Source organism: Pinus tabuliformis, chromosome 7 (assembly GCF_031772625.1).
Source record: "Pinus tabuliformis cultivar Carrire ecotype Pingquan chromosome 7, CPIR1, whole genome shotgun sequence".
Classification (NCBI taxonomy): Eukaryota; Viridiplantae; Streptophyta; class Pinopsida; order Pinales; family Pinaceae; genus Pinus; species Pinus tabuliformis.
In genome coordinates this window covers 1,971,086,473-1,971,110,669 of record NC_142293.1, presented here as the reverse complement: position 1 = coordinate 1,971,110,669, position 24,197 = coordinate 1,971,086,473, and the positions used below count along the sequence as shown (strand labels likewise).

General features: G+C 37.8%; 1 pseudogene; it reads left to right on the top strand.

Annotated features, from left to right (window-relative positions):
* Positions 1-20,224: 20,224 nt before the first annotated feature.
* LOC149256365 (protein OBERON 2 pseudogene) lies at positions 20,225-21,652 on the top strand (annotated as a pseudogene).
* The last annotated feature ends 2,545 nt before the right edge of the window (positions 21,653-24,197 follow it).

The window sequence follows — 24,197 nt, the reverse complement described above, 5'->3', positions numbered from 1 at the left end:
TCTACCTGCCGCTGTAATCTCGCAAGCTTCTCATGAGATGGGAAGACCTCCAACTAATATGGCAAATAAAGTTGATCCAAATGATATTGTCTAAATTGGAGTTAGGTCAAAATCCCATACTCCCCCATTCCTTCTTACTTACGAAATTTTCAATAAAAACTTGCATAATTATTTGGTAGATTCAGGAGCATCATCTAATATCTTACCTAAAACAATATGTGCAAAGTTAAACGTCCAACCTCAAAAATCTACAGTACGCATAGTACGGCTGGACCGATCGCAGGTTGAAGTAATTGGTGAACTAAATCAAGTTACCATAAGGTTGTCATCTAATCCAAAGGTATGTCAAGTCATTGATATTCTAGTTGCAGACATTCCCGAATTTTATTGTTTAATTCTTAGTAGGGATTGGTCTGAAAAGCTTCATGGATACTTCGCAACCGACTTGTCACACATGTGGCTCCCTTACAATGGTAAACCGAATCAGATAAAGGTTGAGCGAGAAAGACACCAAAAATACATAGTGACGAAATTGGCAGGAGAAAATGAACTTGTAGCATACAGCAACAATATAATTGGCAATTATTCTGTTGACTCTTTCTTAGGAAATTTTAATGCTCATACTTCGCCTTACTTAGAACATTCTGTTCTGTCTCAAGTAGAAAACGTTTCTCAAACAGATAGTTCTAAATGCGTTAATTTTGTAGATAATCCTGTAAATACTTCTTTATTTTGGAAATTATTTTTTGATGCTTCTAAGTCTAATGATGGAGCAAGAGCATGATGTGTATTAGTTAGTCTAGAGGGAAACAAAACTATGCTAACATGTAGACTCGAGTTCGATTGCACAAACAACACTGTAGAATACGAAGCTCTAGTCCAAGGACTATACAAGGCAATCAGATTAGATATCAAGTATCTACAAGTCTTCGGAGACTTTGAGATCATTATTAAATAGGTACGAAATACTATACATTGTCTATCAGGTCATTTAAATCATTATCAATCTTTAGTGCAATATCTGACTGAACATTTTATAGCATTCAATATTTCATCTATTCCTAGACTCCAAAATGCTAGTGCTGACCTCCTGGCTAATGTAGCTTCCAAGCTCATTCCCTCAGAAGACTATAGCCCAGACAGATTCTCAATCGAATTGATCTTTAGGCCCTCCATCCCTGATAATGTTACAAACTGGAGAATTTTTAACAATGATCCTGATATTGTGAGTTTCCTGACATCGGAAGGATCTTACACTAATTAGATAATTGATGAGGACCAACATGACAAGCAGTTACAACAATAGAGCACTAATAATGCTATACCAAAATCTGTAGTCAAGTTGGAAGACCTATATGATTTGAAAGACCGATTTAAAAGATCTACCAATTCAAAACTCCAGAGTTCAACTCTGAACTATGAATTAGTAAATCTAGGAACGGATACCAAGCCACAAAATATCAACCTAGGTCTTGGCCTAGCCCCAGAAGAAAAAGTAGCCTTTGTTCAGCTCTTGAAACAATATAAAAGTGTCTTTGACTCGAATTACGATGACCTTAAGACTTACAACAATTCAATCATTCAGCATACTATCCGAATGATAGCTGACGAAAAACTTGTCCAGCAAAAGCTAAGGAAAATCCATCCTAATCTAGAAAGTCAGATTAAATCTGAGCTCAATAAATTATTGAAAGCCAAAATTATTTTTCTTGTTCGACATTCTAGATGGGTTTCCAACTTGGTTCCAATCAGAAAGAAAAATGAAGACATTAGAATTTGTATTGACTTTTGAAATCTTAACAAAGCCTGCCAAAAGGATAATTTTCCCCTGCCTCCTATGGAACAAATATTGCAAGCAGTTGCAAGATCAGAATTAATGTCCTTTTTAGATGGTTTCTTCGGCTACAACCAAGTTTTGGTCCATCCTGACGATCAGCTAAAAACCACGTTCAAAACCAAATGGGGTACTTATGCATATCAAAAGATGCCTTTTGGTCTGATTAACGCTGGCGCCACATTTCAAAGGGCCATGGATATCGCATTTAAGGGATTAGTAAACAAATCAGTGGTGATTTACTTGGATGACATAATAGTATATTCTAAAAAACATGGTAATCACCTCAGAGACTTAAAGCAGATCTTCCAACGTTGTCAAAGGTATGGGATTTCACTTAATCCAAAAAAATCCTTTTTTGCATTAAGTGAAGGAAAATTTCTTGGATTTATAGTGTCAAAATCTGGAATCCATATTGATCCCGATAGAATTAAGGAGATTTCTGAAATATCCTTACCACATAATAAGAAAGCCATGCAATCCTTCCTTGGCCAGATTAATTTTGTTAAAAGATTTGTTCCAGACTTCTCAAGGATTGTGTCACCATTACAAGCAATGATCAAGAAGACTTCACTCTTTAAATGGGGCCAGCAAAAATATGAAGCATTCAATCTAATTAAGCAAGTGATTGTTAATGCCCCATTCCCAGTGACTCCAAATTTTTCTGATCCTTTCATTTTGTATACATTTGCCTCTGATAAATAATATGCTGCAATACTCACTCAAGCCAATCAAGACAAGGAGGAAGCCCCAGTTGCCTTCTTTAGTTCAAATTTGCAAGGGGCTGAATTAAATTATTCTGATGTTGAGAAACAAGCTTATGCTGTTTTCAAAGTGATCAAACATTTTAGACCATTTCTTCTTAAAACCCATACAAAAATCATAGTATTGTTTCCAGCGGTAAGAAATCTCTTAGTACAGAAAGACATGGGTGAAAAGAGAGCAAATTGGGTCACCGCCCTACAAGAATACGACACTGAGATCAAGCCAACAAATATTGTAAAAGGTCAAGGCTTTTGCAAGATTTTGGCTGGAGCATCACTTATTTCTGAAATACCATCTCTAAATGAAGAGGTACAAATGTATGAGGTAAGCCTAAACGATATTGATTCGAGATATGCTGATATCATATTTTATCTAAAAAACGGATATGCTCCTTCAAACCTGAATTATACAAAGAAAAGAGCCCTGAGATTGAAAGCCAAGTAGTATCAACTCGTAAATGATGTACTTTAGAGGATGAATTATGATTCTGTTCTCCTTCGATGTCTTGAGAAATCTAAAGATGAAAAGGTGTTGCAGGAACTCCATGATGGACCAGCAGGTGGACATTATGTGGGAGATGCTACAGCACATAAAATCTTACGCGCAGGATACTATTGGCCTACACTATTTAAAGATGCATATAGCTATGTAAGGAAATGTCAAGTTTGTCAAACTGCTGCTAGAAGACAGAAGAAACCATCGTTGCCTTTGCAACCAGTCAATATCGATCAACCATTTGATCAATGGGGATTGGATATAATAGGTTAGATCATTCCTCAATCTTCTAAATAGCATAGGTATATCCTTATAGCTACATATTATTTTACTAAATGGGTAGAAGCAGTGCCTCTCAAGACAGCTAATGCTAAACACATCATTGATTTCATAGATCAGTTCATAATTACCAAGTTTGGTTTACCCTCTGCTTTAATGTTTGACAATGCATCATATTTTTCCGGCAATGCTATGACTGAATTCACACTTAAAAGAGGCTTTAAGCATAAATATTCTACCAATTACTACCCACAAGGGAATGGGTTGGCTGAATCAACAAATAAAAACTTAATCAGAATCATTAAGCAAACCATCGATCAGAATCATAAAAATTAGCACAAACCTTTGATGTATGCTCTTTGGGCAGACCGAATAACTCAAAAAGCCTCCATTGGCACTTCTCCCTTTAATTTAGTTTATGGGAAAGAAGTAGTTCTCCCAACTCATCTAGAAATTCCTTCTTTGGCCTTAGTTCAATTTATTGATGAAACACCAACTTCATCTTTACAACTAAGACAACAGCAGATCCTTAAGCTAGAAGAGCAACGAGAATAGGCTAAAATCACACACGCTCATCATCAAGCATTAGTAAAGGCTTCCTTCGATTCAAGCATGGTATCTAAGAAGGATTTTCAAATTGGAGATTTAATATTGAAATGGGATAAGGCTCATGAAGAAAAAGGCAAACATTCTAAATTCCAATGAATGTGGCTTGGACCATTCCAAATTGTTGAAATAATAGGTCCATCAACTTTCATGTTGCAAGATTTAGCAGGGAAAAGAGAATCTTTACCTGTTAATAGGTAGATCCTTAAAAAATACTTTCCATAGAAGATGACCTCTTCTATTTTTGTAAATTATTGTTTATAGCTTTATTTTGATAATAAAAGAGATTGTAAATGGTTACCTTTGGAATTAAAAAAAAAGATTAGTGTTTCTTTTAGATTTTGTTTTTTCGCTTGTATAAATAGAACTGATTTGGAAAATCGATCATTATTATTGAAGCATACAGTCAAATGTTACAAGCCTGAAAATGCTACTAGTTTCAGCCTTACGAATTTTGATAAAGAGCAACCTTTAGTGGGAATTTGTTTTATATCAGTCAATGAAAAGAATCAATAACAAAACAAAGGTTCTTTGTAGAAAATTTGTTTCCAAAAACTCTATAATTTTCGTCCAGAGCTATTCTTAAGGAACCAATGACTTCCTCCCCACCTAGGGAATTACGAGTTTCAAGGAGTAATCCAATGATACACTATAGACTTAAACAATAAGAGGTCTCATCACGAGCCGACTTATCATGATCATAGATATTATAACTTGTTGACATTGCCAAAATTGCATGCCAAAACAGGGAAATGACTCAAGATTGTTGCAATCAAAAGACAAGGGGTCTCATCACGAACCAGCTTGTTCAACAAAGTTATAAATCAAGTGAATGTCACTGTCATAATTTGGCTACCAAACCAAGACATTGTTCTTTAATAATTAAAAGAAAACAAAAAGCAATAAGTGTGGATATGGATTTATCTTTGAAAATTGTACATTTCTCCAAGTAGGATACAGGATCATTGTTGGGTAACAGGTAACCCTGTCGAGGCTATGAACGCTTGCTAGCAGCAGAGGCTCTACCTACGACAAATGAGCCTACTTCAAACTGATCTACAGAGAAGTCTTTGTTTTTATCTTTATAAAACCAAGTAGTGGTTGATATAAATACAATGACTAGGTTTGGGAAGTAAATAATCAGAGTTAGCACGGAAGAAACAAACTACCATTAATGGCTAAAAGCATGATGCACTTTATATTTCTACAATAGAGTTTGATTTCCCAGAAAACTTTTCTGTTTTGAAAGTTTTAGAAAAATCAGAAGATAATCAGAGATAACTGGTTCTTCCTAGTGAATTGCCAATTGTTGTGTCCAACAACAACCCCCCTTTTTATTTAGTATTAGTAATAAAACTAAATAAATGAGGACCTTTATAAAAAATAAATAGTAGCACTTATATTTCCCTTTGAATAAAACACACTATCATAAACTTAGGAAAACACCTGAAAAACCTAAAAGACTTAAGTTTTATGATAAGTTTCGAATAAAATCGTTCTCTCAACAATAAAACATCACATCGCAAAAGGTAATGGAGGACATCATATAAGAAAATTTTTGAAATTGTGAAAACGTGATGTGAGATCATGTGCCTTAAAGACTCATCGCACATCGCAGATTTCATATGCCGCAAGTATCACCTCAGATGAAATATCCTGATCCTGTGATATGCAATAAAGCATCTCGCAAATCGCGTCTCGCAGACGCATAAGGTGATAAATGATTGTTAAGGAAAAGGATTAGTGATATTGTGATCTGCGATATTGCAAAGCAAAGCAAATTTCAAAATCGCTTTATCGCAGATCTGCAGGGCTCATGGTTCAATAAAGTATTTCTCGTAATCCGATACCGAGTTATGGGCATTAATGTCAATTTAGTGGTTAGTTGATGGTCATTTATGAGATAAGATTTAGATCTGATCGAAAGGTTGTTTCATGTAGGGTGATATATTTGATATGATTTCAAAATTAAGAGCTTTCCCGTCACCTTATATCTTACCATTATTCTTTCCTTACTTGTAAACTTGCAGGAGCAGCAAGCAGAATAATATACACAATAGTTTACAAAGCGTAATGGGAAGGAAGGGAAAAGCTCCAGTTTCTGAGGACAAAGAGATGACGCCCTTATTCATAGATACCACTTGTACCAGAGATGACGGCATAACCACTTGGGAAGGCATGTACAGTCTACTCGAAGAAGAAAATCCCAGAGTTATGGAAGTTAAAACAATAGCAGACTCACGCGGGTCATTTGAGGCATCAATTACTGAACTTGTATGTTCATTCTTGCACCCAATGGCGGCGAGGCCTAAGATACTTCCATATATAGACATGGTCATGTGGGTATTGGATAGTGCTGATATAATAGATAGAAAATTCAAGTCTCGGAGCCAAGACCTCGTTGGGTCATTCACTCCACAAGATTTAAGGCTTATATATCATCTACCAGAGCCACAGGCAAGCTACAACAAACAGTTCGTGGAGAAGTTCACCAAAGAAAATGAAGATTTGGTGGAGTGCACCAAGAACTGGTCAGCAAGGGAAGAGCCATTGAAAAAGGACAAACATGGTATGTACAGTACTGGTTCCCTCTCCTCCCTGTATTGTTTTGCTGCTGCTATGCTATGTAGGGTATTTGGAAGGCCTGACATCAACAAGTTTTCATCCGAGTGGCTACCCCTATTATATGCGGCCACTAACGCCACTATTATGGATTAGGCTTAGATATTGTCTGATAATTTAGCCTCGGCTATTTGGAACTAACGGTCTAAAAGAATTCACTCTCACAGGATTTATCCTCCTTTCTTTTTAGTTTCTTATGTTATGGATGCAATCTGTTATGTTTCCAGATTTCCTTTAATGGGTTGGAAGTGGACTATACAGAATCCCTTGCCCATTCACATTTATCATAAGGAATTGTGGGATTCCAAGTTTATCCCGTATTTTTACAAAATTTGTCATGGAATTATGTTACCTCTTCACAAAATGTTGTATAATAGGGATGCCCCAAGATTTTCCCCCGAAGCGGAAGTTGATATTCTCCCTGTTGGAAGATGGTTTGGGGAAGAGTTTTTCACTTATGTTAGAATATTTGGAAGTATTTCTTCCCCTCATGTGCTACCCTTATATGTTCCTGATAAGTTATTGGCTCGAGAAATTGCCTACCAGATCTGCGGGATGGGAGGAATGAGCAAAGAGTTGATAGACAAGAAGAAGGCCATGTGGTCGCAATTTCCTATGACCTGTGGGGCCAATTCGCTATTTGATTTAGGTCATGCATTCAAAGAAGTAGACAATATGGTGAGTCTACGACTGTTCAAGTTTCCAGGGAGACAAGTCAACCCCTTTGATGTCATTAAGAATTTTACTACTACTGTCAAGATAAAAGTATTTTCTAAAGAAGATGATCTTTTTGATGATATCTTCCAATAGAAAAACACACTGAAAGAAGTTTTTCATATGGCTCAAATTCAATTCCCTCCAGCAGAATTTCAAGAATTCAAACTGTATAGAGAAAGGAGACTAGCTAACATCCCCTTGGATAAGTTGCACTTAGAGCCAATATGGGAGCCAACTCCCAGTATCAGTTTAAGTGGAAGTTCGGGTACAGACAAGTCCAGTTCTAAGTCTGGAAAAGAGTCACCAGAACACTCTAAATGGTCCGAGAGTGACCATAATAAAGGTGAAGGGTCAGTTAGAGATACTGCACAATATAAGGAGCGCCCAGAGCAATAGGCCTTGACTACACCACAGGTAAAGGTTCCCCCTCCCCTCATCCAACCACCAAAGCCAGTGAGAACTGAGCTGGATAAAGAGTGGGAAACATTCAATGAATTGATTAATATTGAGGAGTATAACATGAAGACACCTGAAAGTACAGTGCAGACAATCACAGATATGGTCATTAGAACAACGCTCCAGAAATGGAGCATATTCCCACTACCCCATCGTCTGAAATCATGATCAAGATAGAGGAGATTCCTCTTCTAGATGTATTTTATAGTCCAAAGCACAAGGCAATGGTAAGAAGACAAAGAAAGAAAAGGAAATTGGATAGAATGCTCTCACCTAAGGCAGAGCAGCTAGATTTCCTTTGGCGAAACCCTACCACTGATCCTACTGAAAATCTAAGTAAGTTATCCCAGATCGCAGGAGCCTATGCTTCTGCTACCATCGATAAAGCGTCCGAAGTACAACAATTAATTAAGGATAGAGAGGAACAAATCCAAGTTTTTCAGCAACATCTACAACAGGCTAGTGCCAACCGAGAAGCAGAGGAGAAATTAGAAAAATTACAACAAGATTTTCAACAGATGCTGCTGGGGTATCAAAGAAATTTGGCTGAAAAGGAAAATCAATTATAGGCCATATTAGAATTACATAGATATGACCCCAAAATTACAGAGTTTGTCTCATAAACCCTTGCCTTGAACGATCAACTCTTGCAATAGCAAGAGGCATTATGCCAAAGAATATCGTAGGGGAGTTCCCATTGCAAGATAAGCAATAAAATTACAAATCAAGTCGTGGACTTGCGACTCGGCTATGATTTAATTGATAAAAGAATTGTTGATTATTTAATTTGGCAGGAATCGGAAGAAGGAAGGAAAGCAGGCGCGCTCAAAATCAATGAAGCCCACAAAGAAATGTTGTTGCATAAGTGGGATGCTGTTAGGTCCCTATACTACTAGTGTAACCCCTTATTGTTAGTAGTACAGCCCCCTTATTATATTTTTGTACCCATGTAGTCCCCATATTGTTACTATTGTGCCCCATAGAAGCCCACTATTGTTATTATTATTCCCTTACATTATTATTGCTATGTTGGCTCTGATTATATTATGACTCCTTAGACTCCTATATAGAAAGGAGGTATTGTCATTTGTATCATCCAAGAATTGTTCATTTATATAATGTAAAGGAGGTTGCCCCCTCGAAGAGGCTGAATTCTAAGGCATTGATATATCTTTTCTATCTTTTTGTGAGCTGGTTTCATAACATTTTGTATCAAAGCTTTTGGATTCTAGGGTTTCGCTGTTCCAAATAGGTCATCATGGCATTTTCGCTATAAATTTTTGTTTGCAACGTTTCAGAAGCGAAAAAAAAACCCAGTTGAGAAGAAATCGCGCGGAACCTCGGGTCCAAATTTCAGAGCTTTTCGCACTATATTTGCGGAGATATGATCTGAGGAAGTTGGTCTTTTTTTAGACTCTTGACTTACATTCCAAACAGGTGACCTGGGGAAAATCATCATAACTTTCTCTCTGAGCATTGGATTGAAATTTCGTAAGAAGGTATAGAAATAGGATGGAATTTAGTTTCTTTTGTATATTTTTCAAGCCAAAGGTCGAAACAATGACACGTGGAACGTCATACAAGTTCGCTCTACTGAACTAGTCTATAATCAAGTCACTGTGGGAGATTTGGCATAACTCTTCCCTGGAGAATCCAGTTTGGATCAGACTGGTGGCATTGGAAAGAGGACGCATAGGGCTACTACAGGTCACAATTTCAGAATTGGAAGAACCAAAATTACAGAGTTATAGTCATTTCAATATCGATCTCCTAAAATCAAGAAAAGGCAATATGAGGAAGTTGGATGGCAAGGATCCAGTAAATTGGATACCTCAGATGGAGCAATATTTTGATCTACATGGTGTACCACTGTTACAAAAGGTATTTATTGCATCTTCGTATTTAGAACCAGATCAATTTTTATGGTATAAAGGGATTTGTTCTCGTAAACAACTTGTTACATGGTCAATTTTCACGGAGGAAATGATAGCACATTATGAGGATACAAAGAGCAACACCTTCTTTAGAGCAACACCACAACAATTGGAAAGAGTAAAAGGGCTTTGTTACATATTGGAAAGTAAAATTATGGCAACAAGGAAGTCTACCCCTCATAACTATAAAGATATAAGTGTTGTTTCTCCTAGCCTTCCACAACCTACAAGGGTTACACCACAACAATTGGAAGAAAAAAGAGAAAAAGGGCTTTGTTACAATTATGATAGCAAATGCACTAAAGGTCATAAGTGTGATGAAAAGAAATTATTTTACATAGAGTATGAAGAGGAGGAAGAAAAGGATCAAGAAACATCAAAAGAAGAGTATATACACCAGGACTCAACCCTAGAGAAAGAAGAAATAAATCAGACCATATCTTGTAAAGCATTGGCAAGAATTACCACTCCTCAAACTCTCAAGATAGAAGGACATATCAAGAAGAAAAAGGTGCAAGAAGTGAAATATCACATTGAGAAAGAAGAAATGAATCCAACCATATCTTGAAATTCATTGGTCGGAATTAACACTCCTCAAACTATCAAGATAGAAGGACATATCAAGAAGAAAAATGTTCAAGAAGTGAAAGATCGCATTGAGCATCAAGAAATGAATCTGACCATATCTTGTAAAGGATTGGAAGAAATTACCACTCCTCAAACTCTAAAGATAGAAGGACATATCAAGAACAAAAATGTTCAAGCAGTGAAAGATCACATCAAGCATCAACAAGAAGTTCTCCAACTTTTAAAGGATAATGCCACTTTGGTGCAAAATCGAATGAAACAACAGGTAGATCAACATCGTAGTGAAAAATGTTTTGATGTAGGTGATTGGTTATTTTTACTACTACATCTCAAGCAAGCTATTTATGAGAAGGAAATGTTAGAAATACTACATGCACTTAAGAAATGGCGACCTTACCAAATGGGAAGACACTTTAAGGTAAAAATGGATCATGATAGTCTTAAATACTTTTTAAAATAAATATTATCTATAGAAGGACCGAAAAAATGGGTCACAAATATATTGGGTTATGAGTTTGACATCATCTATAGAAAAGGGAAGCAAAATTTTGTTGCAGATGCACTCTCAAGAAAGGATGAGGATGTGGAAGCATTGTTTTGTGCTATTCCTATTATCCAACCAGATTGGATAAATGAAGCAAGGAATGAATGGAAGAAGGATCAAGAAGTGTGGCCACTCATTCAAAAGTTGCAGAAGATCCCAATTCAAACAATATTTCCAGAACTTGAGGAGGAAGGAAAAATCATATTCGAACCTGGAGCAGTCACAGAAACAAGAACTCGACAGCTACAAAATCGATCAATTTTAGAGTATCTCATCAAGTGGAAGAACTTACCCACTGAAGATTCCACATCGGAGGACAAGAATATTCTACAGAAGCATCAAGAACTACTCAAGTGTTTAGGACAACACTTTTTGAAGGAGAGGGGCATGTTAGGCCCCTATACTACTAGTGTAACCCCTTATTGTTAGTAGTACAACCCCCTTATTATATTTTTGTACCCACGTAGTCCCCATATTGTTACTATTGTGCCCCATAGAAGCCCACTATTGTTATTATTATGCCCTTACATTATTATTGTTATGTCGGCTCTGATTATATTATGACTCCTTAGACTCCTATATATAGAAGGAGGTCTTGTCATTTGTATCATCCAAGAATTGTTCATTTATGTAATGTAAAGGAGGTTGCCCCCTCGAAGAGGCTGAATTCTAAGGCATTGATCTATCTTTTCTATCTTTTTGTGAGCTGGTTTCATAACAGATGCACAGATTAAAAAGGCAGAACAGGAAGCAGAGGAAGCATTGATATCGGCGAATAATGTCATTGACTGTGTCAATGAAAATCTGCATAGAGCAAACCTGATATCAGAAACCGCTCCGGGATTTGTCCCAAAGGCACAGTAACTGTAGACAAGCTGGAGACATAAATCTAAGGAAAGGGCAGAGTCCATCAAGAAGTTAACCAAGTTGAATTGGGACACTTACTGGCAATACTTGGTTAAACCGCACAGTCAATGTATGACTCTCAAATGCCTTACAAACTCTGCCAAGAAGATAGCTCCAACACTTGTCGATTCTATTTTCGCAGGACAACTAAAATCGGAGGTCGGCCAACTGACGCTCCTCAAGCCGATGTTGAATTCTTGTGATCTCAGAGAACAGATACATAGATAGTTAATTTTCAGATACAGTTTTAGTTTTATTTTTGAGTTATTTTTGCCTTAGATGAGGACAGTCATTTAAACCTCCTTCTATATTTTTGTAATAAACTGTTTTTAGTATTTAGGTAGTAGTATTTTAACCCCTCTCATGCATTTAGAGAGAGGTCCTGAAATTTTTCAAAAACGTTTCCTCAGAACATGCACTTCTGCACCCTCGAAGTAGGTTTTGATGAATAAATGGAACAAGATTTATTGATATTTGTGTTTAATGTCTGCTACTGAAATGCATATATGTACTCTTAGTAGATATTGAATTAGGAAGAGATAAATCTATATTGCTGAAGCTCATGAGTAGAACTTGTTATCAATGGTACTTTTATCTCTTAATGATTTCTGCTTATGTGTCAAAGTAATATTTTTGTTCAGTTATTTACATATGAAGGCTTGAATGTTTGAGTTATCATTTGGCACTTTTGTATGGTGATGACTATTCTATTTATGCTTTAATGTATGAATGACTTATTATGTGATATGCTTCTCACAATTGTTTCGGCTAATTTCTTATACGAAACAATTCATTTTTATTGAATTCTTTTCTCGTTAGCGATTGAATTATCTTTATTACCAATTGATGTTAGAAACTATTTTAGATCGCATAAGTAAAAAGTTAAATCCCAGGTTAGTTTTAGAATTAGATATTTCTGTTCATTAGGATACAATTGCATGTTTTAAATTAGACTCAGATTAAAAGCATTTTATTTAGAAATCTTTAAAAAAAGAAAATATCAATTCTTATCATCACACACAAATTGGGAAACTGGTCCCATTATCCCCAGTCGGACCCACCATCCCAAACGGAAAAGGAGTTGCTTTCAAGGTTTGGACGGGGTGGGTATCCCCCTTGTTGTAGACCCGATTTTCGGGGCTTCAACACCAAGTGAAGAACCACTTGATGCAGAATGCACCTTTGTAGAGGGTGGGTCAGTAATGAAATTGTCATTTTTCTTCCCATCAAACCGTTGATAGTTTTTCATGTTTCTGCTCGCCTGTCCTTCAAGCTGTGCAATAGCTGGAGGAGGAGGCTAAGCCAGATTGGGAGCCACCACCACCACCTATGTGGAGGGCTATGTTTTATCAGTAGGCTTTGTGAGTGGTTGTGCATCCACACCAAACAAATACCCTAGAGAACTATGCCCCCCTCCATTGCTCACACCATGCCCCATGACCAACTGAAAACTGTCTCACTGTTTGAGATCCAAGCAACTAAAAAATGGCACCTTTGCAACTAAAATAAAAATACAAAATGCCAAATATGAAACTTGAGGTTCTACCCCGATTCCTGTTGTTATAGAATTGAGAGATGTGAGCCATGCAAAGTGTTGGCATTATGATACATATGTTGTACTTGATGGCAACCCACTCATCTCAGATAATAAATTATAGTGTAGAGAAAAGTTCACGCACTTTTATGTAGAGAAAAGTTTATTTCATGTAGAGAAAAAGTTCACGCACTTTCATGCAAGGAAAAGCGCGTATATGTTGGAGAACTTACCTTTGGTCCATGGTAGTTAGTCCTTGGTATTTGAACCTATGAGGAAAAGCACGTATATGTTGGAGAACTTACCTTTGGTCCATGGTAGTTAGTCCTTGGTATTTGAACCTATGAGGAAAAGCGCGTATATGTTGGAGAACTTACATTTGGTCCATGGTAGTTAGTCCTTGGTATTTGAACCTATGAGGAAAAGCGCGTATATGTTGGAGAACTTACCTTTGGTCCATGGTAGTTAGTCCTTGGTATTTGAACCTATGGTTTTGGACCATGGTACTTCGTCAAAAGTGTTGATCTCACATACTTTCATGGTTGGTTCATGGTATTAGTCCAACAGTTTTTTGATCCTATGGTTTTGGCCCGTGGTATTGTGAAAGGCCTAAGCCTATATAAAGCAAAGGAGATCACTTGGCTAATTCATTCTTGCAAATCGAATATCTTAAGATCTGAAATATTGGGTTATTGTGAAGGGTGATCTCTCGAGCGCTGCAGCTGCGGAAGTGCGGAGGCGCCACAGAAGGCGCAGTGCGGAGGCGCCACAGAAGGCACAGTGCAGAGGCGCCACAAAAGGCGCAGTGTGGAGGCGCCACAGAAGGCGCAGTGTGGAGGCGCCACAGAAGGCGCAGTGCAGAAGTGCCACAGAAGGCGCAGTGCGGAGACGCCACAGAGGCGCCACAGAAGGCGCAGTGAGGAGATGCCACAGAGGCGCCACAGAAGGCGCAGTGCAGAGGCGCCACAGAAGGCGCAATGCGGAGGCGCCACAGAAGGCGCAGTGCGGAGACGCCACAGAGGCACCACAGAAGGCGCAGTGCGGAGGCGCCACAGAAGGCACAGTGCGGAGGCGCCACAGAAGGCGCAGTGCAGAGGCGCCACAGAAGGCGCAGTGCGAAGGCGCCACAGAAGGCGTAGTGCAGAGGTGCCACAGAAGGCGCAGTGTGGAGGCGCCACAGAAGGCGCAGTGCAGAGGCGCCACAGAAGGCACAGGTGCGGTGGTCGCGGCGCCACAGAAGGCGCAGGTGTGGAGGTAGTACAGATATCCGCAAATCTATACCAGTGAAGTTGCGATCCCTGCTTAAAAAAAATTTTAACTACCTTTGACTATTCTGCAGGGTTTTGGGTGCATAACTGATGTTTGGTTACTGGTATTGAGTTCAGATAACAGCATGATTAATGACTTATCTTTATGTACTAGATCTGGTTGATAACTCTCATAATATCATTGTATATGTATGGATCTGGTGATTGGGTGATTCAGAAGGTTGTTTGATTATGAGCTTCAATGTTGTTGCTGGGTCCAGTATGAAAATTGGATGAAAAGTGGCCTTTCAGATTATGTGTTGTGCTTCAGTGTAACCAGTCTGAAAATTGATGAAACATGGTACCTGGAGGAGAGAAGATTGTAGGCTAGCGTCTATGTACTAGTATCTAAGCTAGTACAAAAGCTAAGGGATATCTTTGGAGCATTGTAGCAGGTAGCAGCCTGCGTACTAGTAAATGGATCGGCTAGTACAAGAGCAAAGGGGGTTGTAGCTCCCATACTGGTATAAGACTGCACCATTACAAATATTGTAAAAGGATTTTCTTATTAAGAAGAAGATTGAGATGACTTGCAGCAGGTGGTTTTTCTCCCGCATTGGGTTTCCACCTTATATCATGGTGTTCATGTGTGTGCCTTATGTGTGATGATCTATTCTCTATTACGGCATCTGTTATCTGATAATATGGTTGATAATGTTCTAATGCACTCATTGAAGATCAATTAACTTAATCATAAGAAGTTGTGGAAGTAGCATATATGAATCTGATTATGGAAATGAAAAAGTTTTTATTAATGTGATAATACTGATTCACCCCCCCTCTCAGTATTATTTCCAACAATTGGTATCAAAGCAGGTCCTTTGATAGAAGCTTGATCGCTTGAAGGAGATCCGTGGAACAATGGGAAAGAAGCTTAAGAAGAAAGCACCTAAGAAAAATAAGTCATCTCAGAAGAACTATGACAGTGGGAGAATCGATTGGGGATTAGGTATAAGAAGCTCTTCAGATTCAGAATCAGATTCAGAATCATTATCAGGTATGAATATATTATCCTCTGATGTTCCAGCTATCTTTCCTTTTGGAAGAGATGAAAGTGATAGCGAAACTACTGAATTTGCTCTTATGGGTGAACAAGAAAGATATCAAATAGAGGCAGAATTTAAAAGGCTGACAAACAAAATTAGAGATAAACAAGATCTATTGAACAAAAGGGAATGTGATTTCAAAGAAGAAGCTACCAAACTAAAGGCCCAATTAGAAGAAGGAAACAAGGTAAGAAAGCTACTCAAGGACAAGGAAGACCAATGTCAAAAATTGCAGCATGAAGTGACATCATTAAGAAAAGAAGTCAACGAAAGAAGCACAACCATCAAGAAACTCAAAGATAGATCCAGCTACTATGAAAATCTTGAAGCTACAATCCTCTCACTAAAAGGAGATCTTGAAGAATCAAAGAAGCAGAATACAGATCTACTCCAAGCTATTGCAAAACAAGAAAACGAAGTCACCAGCTTAAAATCTCAACTAGAATGTGCCTTCCGAGTTCGTCAAATGCAGCAGGATCTGAATGAAGAACAAGAAAAGGAGATTCTCAAACTAAGGGAACAAATGGAAGAAGGAAGGAAAGCTGAAGAAGATTTGAAAAAGCAATCTCTTGAAAAGGAAGAACAGCTTCAGGTTGAGGTAAATATCTTGAAAGGTAAACTAGAAGAAAAGGATAAGCTTTTACGATTTCAAGATAGTTCTAAAGTCTTGGATGATATTCTTAGTAGTCAAAGGTCTCCTGCTATAAAGACTGGTCTTGGTTTCCATGAATCTGTTGAAGGTGAATCTAGTTCACAAGGTGAGGCAAGGAACTCTAAAGAGAAATCTAAAGTGATCAACGAAGAAATGAAAGATCAATCTCATCATCAACCAAGAAAAGGGATTCCTCAAAGAAAATCCTTTACTACTCCTATGAATAATGTTGAATGTTATGTATGTCATAATCTTGGACATGTTGCAGCTAGATGTAGAAAAAGAAGGGTTCAAGACCATTATGCAGAAAGATCATCACATTCAAGGTACTTTTATGGATATTGCTTTGCTTGCAATATGTTTGGTCACAAAGCTGCTGATTGTTACAGGAGGAATATGAAACATGTAAGATGTTATGCATGTAACAAGCTTGGACATATAGCTAAGGAATGCAGGAACAAAGTGTGGGCACCATATCAAAAGGAGAAAATGTCATCATCACGCTTAAAGATATGGAGGAAAAAGGAAGTACAGTCAGAAAAAGGGGGCACTGCACAACGTACAGACATACCAGAATCAGAGGGAGCTGAAAGTACAAAACTTCAGTGTCCTGAATCTCATATGAAAACTCCATAAAGGAAAGTTGCATATATACGCGAGTTAGTTACTACACAGTCGCGTATATGATTGTTTGAAGAAAGGCAGTAGGGACAGATTCAAGAGAAGGATCAGTTTTGCTCTAGTTAATAATAATGATGTGTGGATATGATGGTTAGAAGTGTTTTGGTTCTAACTTGATATTGATGATGTCTTGATACTTCTTATTGATATGCATGATCAAACAGATGGCACAGGTTTAGAGGGAACATATGGACTTAATGCATTATTGGCATTATGGTTAATAGTCCTTGGTGATGATACTTATATGGATAAATGATTCATCTTGCTATGGTTATGAGTTGTTCACATGGTTCTTGGATCAGATTTATGGTTGATTCTCTAATGATGCTTGCATGGGAAGCACTTAGCTTGAATTCACATCTTCTTGATGTTGAGTCACCCATATGCTGTTTTCGTCATATGCATAAAGATCACATATTACAGTTATGATTCCTTTCATTCTTCGCACAAATGGATGAGGATTGTTGGCTGGATACAGGGATGATTATTCAAAGTTGCATTGTTGGAGACATGATGATAATGAGCTCTTATCTATATGATGATAGGATTGTTTCATACATATGTTGATTAATGCAAATATTCCCAATTGATGATACTTGATTCATGTAGATCTGGATGGCTATGATGTTTCTCACATAGAATGTGAAATTCTGTTGATGCGGACATACCTTGATGATTCATGCACTAATACAAGTTGCTGGTCTAGTTGCTGTTGACAGATACTATGGAGCAGATCATGAAGTGTTGTTGCTGATGTTCATCTTATTTAGACCTTGCTTACAGTCAGGGGGATCCTGAGCATGAACAGCACTATATAGCAAAGCAGACATTTCAGCTTGTTCTCAGAAAGAGCATGATTAGATTGGTCCACCATGACATATACAAAGGGGGAGCTCATTCAGAGATTTCAACAGGTACTCAGGGGGAGCTTATAATGCATTGTTGGCATTATGGAGGACGTACAGAAGGATATCTTGGATGCTGGTCTGATTATTGCTGCAATCTATCTCTTTCATGGTCATGGATTATGGTTCTTCTTTGCAGATCTGGTTTATAGTCAGGGGGAGCATGTTCTTAGGGGGAGCATAACCCTTTGCCCTTGATGTCAAAGGGGGAGAGTGATTGGTTGTTGTTGCCATCAAGTCCAAAGGGGGAGATTGTTGGCATTATGATACATATGTTGTACTTGATGGCAACCCACTCATCTCAGATAATAAATTATAGTGTAGAGAAAAGTTCACGCACTTTTATGCAGAGAAAAGTTTATTTCATGTAGAGAAAAAGTTCACGCACTTTCATGCAAGGAAAAGCGCGTATATGTTGGAGAACTTACCTTTGGTCCATGGTAGTTAGTCCTTGGTATTTGAACCTATGAGGAAAAGCACGTATATGTTGGAGAACTTACCTTTGGTCCATGGTAGTTAGTCCTTGGTATTTGAACCTATGAGGAAAAGCGCGTATATGTTGGAGAACTTACCTTTGGTCCATGGTAGTTAGTCCTTGGTATTTGAACCTATGAGGAAAAGCGCATATATGTTGGAGAACTTACCTTTGGTCCATGGTAGTTAGTCCTTGGTATTTGAACCTATGGTTTTGGACCATGGTACTTCGTCAAAAGTGTTGATCTCACGTACTTTCATGGTTGGTTCATGGTATTAGTCCAACAGTTTTTTGATCCTATGGTTTTGGCCCGTGGTATTGTGAAAGGCCTAAGCTTATATAAAGCAAAGGAGATCACTTGGCTAATTCATTCTTGCAAATCGAATATCTTAAGATCTCTCGAGCGCTGCAGCTGCGGAAGTGCGGAGGCGCCACAGAAGGCGCAGTGCGGAGGCGCCACAGAAGGCGCAGTGCGGAGGCGCCACAGAAGGCGCAGTGCGGAGGCGCCACAAGGCGCAATGCGGAGGCGCCACAAGGCGCAGTGCGGAGGCGCCACAGAAGGCGCAGTGCAGAGGTGCCACAGAAGGCGCAGTGCGGAGACGCCACAGAGGCGCCACAGAAGGCGCAGTGCGGAGACGCCACAGAGGCGCCACAGAAGGCGCAGTGCGGAGGCGCCACAGAAGGCGCAGTGCAGAGGTGCCATCGAAGGCACAGTGCGGAGGCGCCACAGAAGGCGCAGTGCGGAGGCGCCACAGAAGGCGCAGTGCGGAGACGCCACAAAGGCGCCACAGAAGGCGCAGTGCGGAGGCGCCATAGAAGGCGCAGTGCGGAGGCGCCATAGAAGGCGCAGTGCGGAGGCGCCACAGAAGGCACAGTGCAAAGGCGCCACAGAAGGCGCAGTGCGGAGGTGCCACAGAAGGCACAGTGTGGAGGCGCCACAGAAGGCGCAGTGCAGAGGCGCCACAGAAGGCGCAGGTGCGGTGGTCGCGGCGCCACAGAAGGCGCAGGTGTGGAGGTAGTACAGATATCCGCAGATATATACCAGTGAAGTTGCGATCCCTGCTTAAAATTTGTTTTAACTGCCTTTGACTATTCTGCAGGGTTTTGGGTGCATAACTGATGTTTGGTTACTGGTATTGAGTTCAGATAACAGCATGATTAATGATTTATCTTTATGTACTAAATCTGATTGATAACTCTCATAATATCATTGTATATGTATGGATCTGGTGATTGGGTGATTCAGAAGGTTGTTTGATTATGAGCTTCAATGTTGTTGTTGGGTCCAGTATGAAAATTGGATGAAAAGTGGCCTTTCAGATTATGTGTTGTGCTTCAGTGTAACCAGTCTGAAAATTGATGAAACGTGGTACCTGGAGGAGAGAAGATTGTAGGCCAGCGCCTATGTACTAGTATCTAAGCTAGCACAAAAGCTAAGGGAGATCTTTGGAGCATTGTAGCAGGTAGCAGCCTGCGTACTAGTAAATGGATCGGCTAGTACAAGAGCAAAGGGGGTTGTAGCTCCCGTACTGGTATAAGACTGCACCAGTACAAATATTGTAAAAGGATTTTCTTATTAAGAAGAAGATTGAGATGACTTGCAGCAGGTGGTTTTTCTCCTGCATTGGGTTTCCACCTTATGTCATGGTGTTCATGTGTGTGCCTTATGTGTGATGATCTATTCTCTATTACGGCATCTGTTATCTGATAATATGGTTGATAATGTTCTAATGCACTCATTGAAGATCAATTAACTTAATCATAAGAAGTTTTGGAAGTAGCATATATGAATCTGATTATGGAAATGAAAAAGTTTTTATTAATGTGATAATACTGATTCACACCCCCCTCTCAGTATTATTTCCAACACAAAGGAAGATGGGAGGAGGTGGAAAGAAGGAAATGGAGAGGTAGAAAAAAACACTCGAAGAAAGTGAATTTCCAGCAAAGACAATGGGACATAGAGTATACAATTCTGATCATATCTTGCATCAAGATGTAGCAGGGGGAGGGCTTGATGTAATTGTAGATAGAATGAGTGAACAATAACATGAATTTCTATAATATATGGAAGCGGGGCTTTCGGTGATCGTTGAAGGCACAAGAGCTCTTCAACACAGTGAAGAGTTTTCCCTTTTACAAAAGTTGTATAAGGCAGGAGTGATCTTACACCTATGCCAATGTTGAGGGCACACAATTAAACTAGAAGTATTTGTTGCTATAAAAACATGGATTCAAGCCTTTTCTAATCTAGATATCAGTGTCACGCAAATTTTCCTCATTTAGATCTTTTCACATAAATGATGTAGAAATATAACATGTCAGGGTCAACTTCATGCAGATGATTGTAGCTGTGAAATTTGTCACACCAGGAGCAGATTCTGTAGCTTTTTCATGTGTGTTATTTGCAACAAATTTGACTTTGAAGTGAGTACTTTTCGATGGGTGGGATGTGATACTTGTTCCCACTAGACAGACACTTTTTGTGTAATCCGTGTCAGACAAATAAGGATAGGAACCAGTCTTTTAACCATTTTTTGGGTAGGAGATAAGAGTTTGTAGCTCCTATAGGTTTTCTACTTAGTTTTATTTCTTGTTTTTGTTAAGTTGGTTTTGGAGAGGAGAGTTAAGCTTGGTGTCTTATAATCATTAAACATGTGGATATGAACCATATCCAATTGGGATTGAAAATTATGCATCATGAGTTTCTTAAATTCCATGGTATTCAATATCAATCTTATTTGTTGAATTTACAAATTTAGAAGCAATTGAAAAACATTGAAAAATTGAAATGATGCTGAAAGATTATGTATATATATATTTTTAAATTTTGATAAAATTTTCAGAATTTTAGGTTTATCATATTCTAGCTAGATGAGGATTTAAACAAATTCTAGTACTATCAACGTGTTAATAAATTCTAATACTATCAATATGCCTCTTTGTTTTGATATATTTAGTCATTTAAAATAAGTGTTGATTCCTTTTAATATGCATATCAGGATGTTATATGTTGACTTATTGACTGTTCAAGATATGGGAGCATGGTATAGGGTCATCTAAAATTCTTTTCATGTGTAGGCCTGTAAGAGGACATCAGAACTATTAGGGTGGGTGAAGGATGTGTTTCAGCACTGTGCCCCTGATTAGGATAGGGAAGCCCTCATGAAGGAATTTGATTGTGTTCAGAGGATATTTCATGGAAGTGAGGACTCTAGGGGCAGAAAACTATTTTGGAAGTCTGAAGAATTATTGGAAAGTCTGAAGACTGGAGTTGTTGATGAGGTTGTAGTTTGCAAAGTGTGATGCAACATTTCTTTCAAGGTTTGGTTTCTCCAACACATGAAAAATGTTTTTGTTATATCAATTCTTTTGATGCACAATATTCAGTTGGTAAGGCTACCATGCCATCTAATGGTGGTAAGAGCTTATTACACATAAAGAAATGATATTTTCTTTGAATATAGGGTTGACTATATTTGAAGGTTAATTGTGGGTAAATAGGGTTACAACAGACATAAGAGAGTCCACTAGAGAAGAGTAGTGTGCATTTCTAGGGTTTCAAATGATGCAGGAGAGAAATGGGTGTAGGATTGGAGGAAGCATCATATGCCAATGTTTCCTTAACATGCATTAAATAGAATTGACAAACTTGTGGGTGAACATTGGTTAGAGCTATGACAAAAATAGGCATAGGGGTAGCTAAGTGCGTTAGGTTTGCAATATGGAAAACATAAATGGTAAAATTCTTAGGTGTACTTTCAATAGGAAAAGCTGACATGCATAGAGATGGCACAATTTTTGTGAGGGTGACGACATTAAGGCCACAAAATTAATGGCTTTCACACATTTAAGTAGGCTAGAGAGGAACCTACAATGATACCGGGTCAAACACACACAAAATTTATAAGACATATTTGAATAACTTGTGTGGATTTATTATATTCACAAGATGTGCATATTAATACATATTTTTATGACCCTTGGTTTTCATCTTCCAAGAGGTCACCTAGACTTCAATGACTATTGGAATTCCTCTCCACCAACCTTAACAAATTAGGCGTCTAACAAAATTTTATACTAAAGGATTCAACTTGAATCTACATGAAACAAAAAGGAGGAATCCAATAACCTTTTTTAGAACCCACTTAACCTTTTTAGAAACTCAGCAGTAATACCAGAAATGGTTGCAAACTACAAAATGCTTTGACCATTTTACCAACAACTCTATTAGAAATTGTTGGAAATTATTGTGTATAGACCCTTCTAAAATATGGCTCTTCTTTCTCACACTAACTATTAGACAAATCTTCTAGGATAGTGATGACTCTTTGAACTACAATCTTTCTTTGGCATGAAGAAAACATTAAAATTTACAAGCTCTAGATATAGAAACTATGAAATCAAGCACTGTGTCTACACCATATATTTTGGAATAAAAATAAATTACAACATAAGATAGTTGGAATAATTTTAGAGAATATGGTTTCCAATCTGTTATTTCATTATTTTCTTCCGCATAGGATGAAGCCACTTTTTTTTGCAATCTGATATTTCTACTGAGGTATTATATATATATATATATATATATATATATATATATATATATATATATATATATATATATATATATATATATATATATATATATCTTCATTACCTCTTCTATATTCTTACTATTGAACAATATTGTTGTAGGTTCCTATACTCGTTGAATATTGTGCATATCAAAGACATTCTCAAATTTTGGAATTTTTTTGGAAGTAGCTTTTCGAAACTTGCCTTTTTCAAAATTCTTGTATAGGAAACCATCCAAATTCTTGCATAGGAGGCTAATTTTGCATTCTGTGTTAAATTCAGTGTTTTAACGTATCTTTCCACATTTTATCAATTAGATGGAATAGTTCGTCTGCCAATAATTATTGTGGAAGAAGGATAACTTCTCCTATTTAACAACATATAAGAAGTCCATGTTGGATTTAAGAAATATCCCGTAATTTGGTACCTCATAATATATGTGCATGGATGATCTCAAGCTATGGGGCTCAATGTCAATATTGAAAAATAAATGATGCTAAGAGTTCTGCTAGGTTTTGAGGAGTGAAATATTTTACCGAAAATATTTCATAACAATAGACTATCATGGTGAAACAAAATACAAAGTTGGTTGGTAATAGGTAAACTTCAAAATCATGAGATCCTGCAACATCAAGGAAAGCATAGGTCAAATTTAATGCATAGGTAGTATAAGCAAATATATAAATCATCTATCACTATTTATTTCGATAATTATCTTTTCCAGGTTGATCTCTTTGTAAATTATATATTTTTGTGGAATAATGGATAATCTCTTTGAATGAATGCAATAAAAGGAAGGATCACTTGTTGTTGGCTTTTCAGAAAGGACATGGGATGAATACCTCCGAATTGGGGTCTTATATGTGTTATTCTAGGGCTTAATACTTGGTACTGTTAACATTCAATGTGCATTATTTGTCTTTAGTTCTTTTCTTTGATAGCCTAGTCGTTTTGCAATGGCCCTAGGCAGCTGACTTTGTCACAAGGCATGATAGAATCTAAAAATGGGTGCCATTAGGCATGAATTAAGTTTATTGGGTCAACCAATTCTTTGGTTTTTCATGGAGGTAGCAATTACAATGATTGTTTCTCTAAAAATGCCAAGAAATGTTGTCTTTAAGGGATTCCTTGAGGTAATAAAATCCTTTCCGATGAAACTCTTATGCACATATTTGTTGGTGTTCATTTTTGTGTATGTGATAAGTTCAAGAAATTCACACTCTATGTACTTTTTTGGTAGCATTCTATCTAATTCAATTTTTAAGGCTTGGGT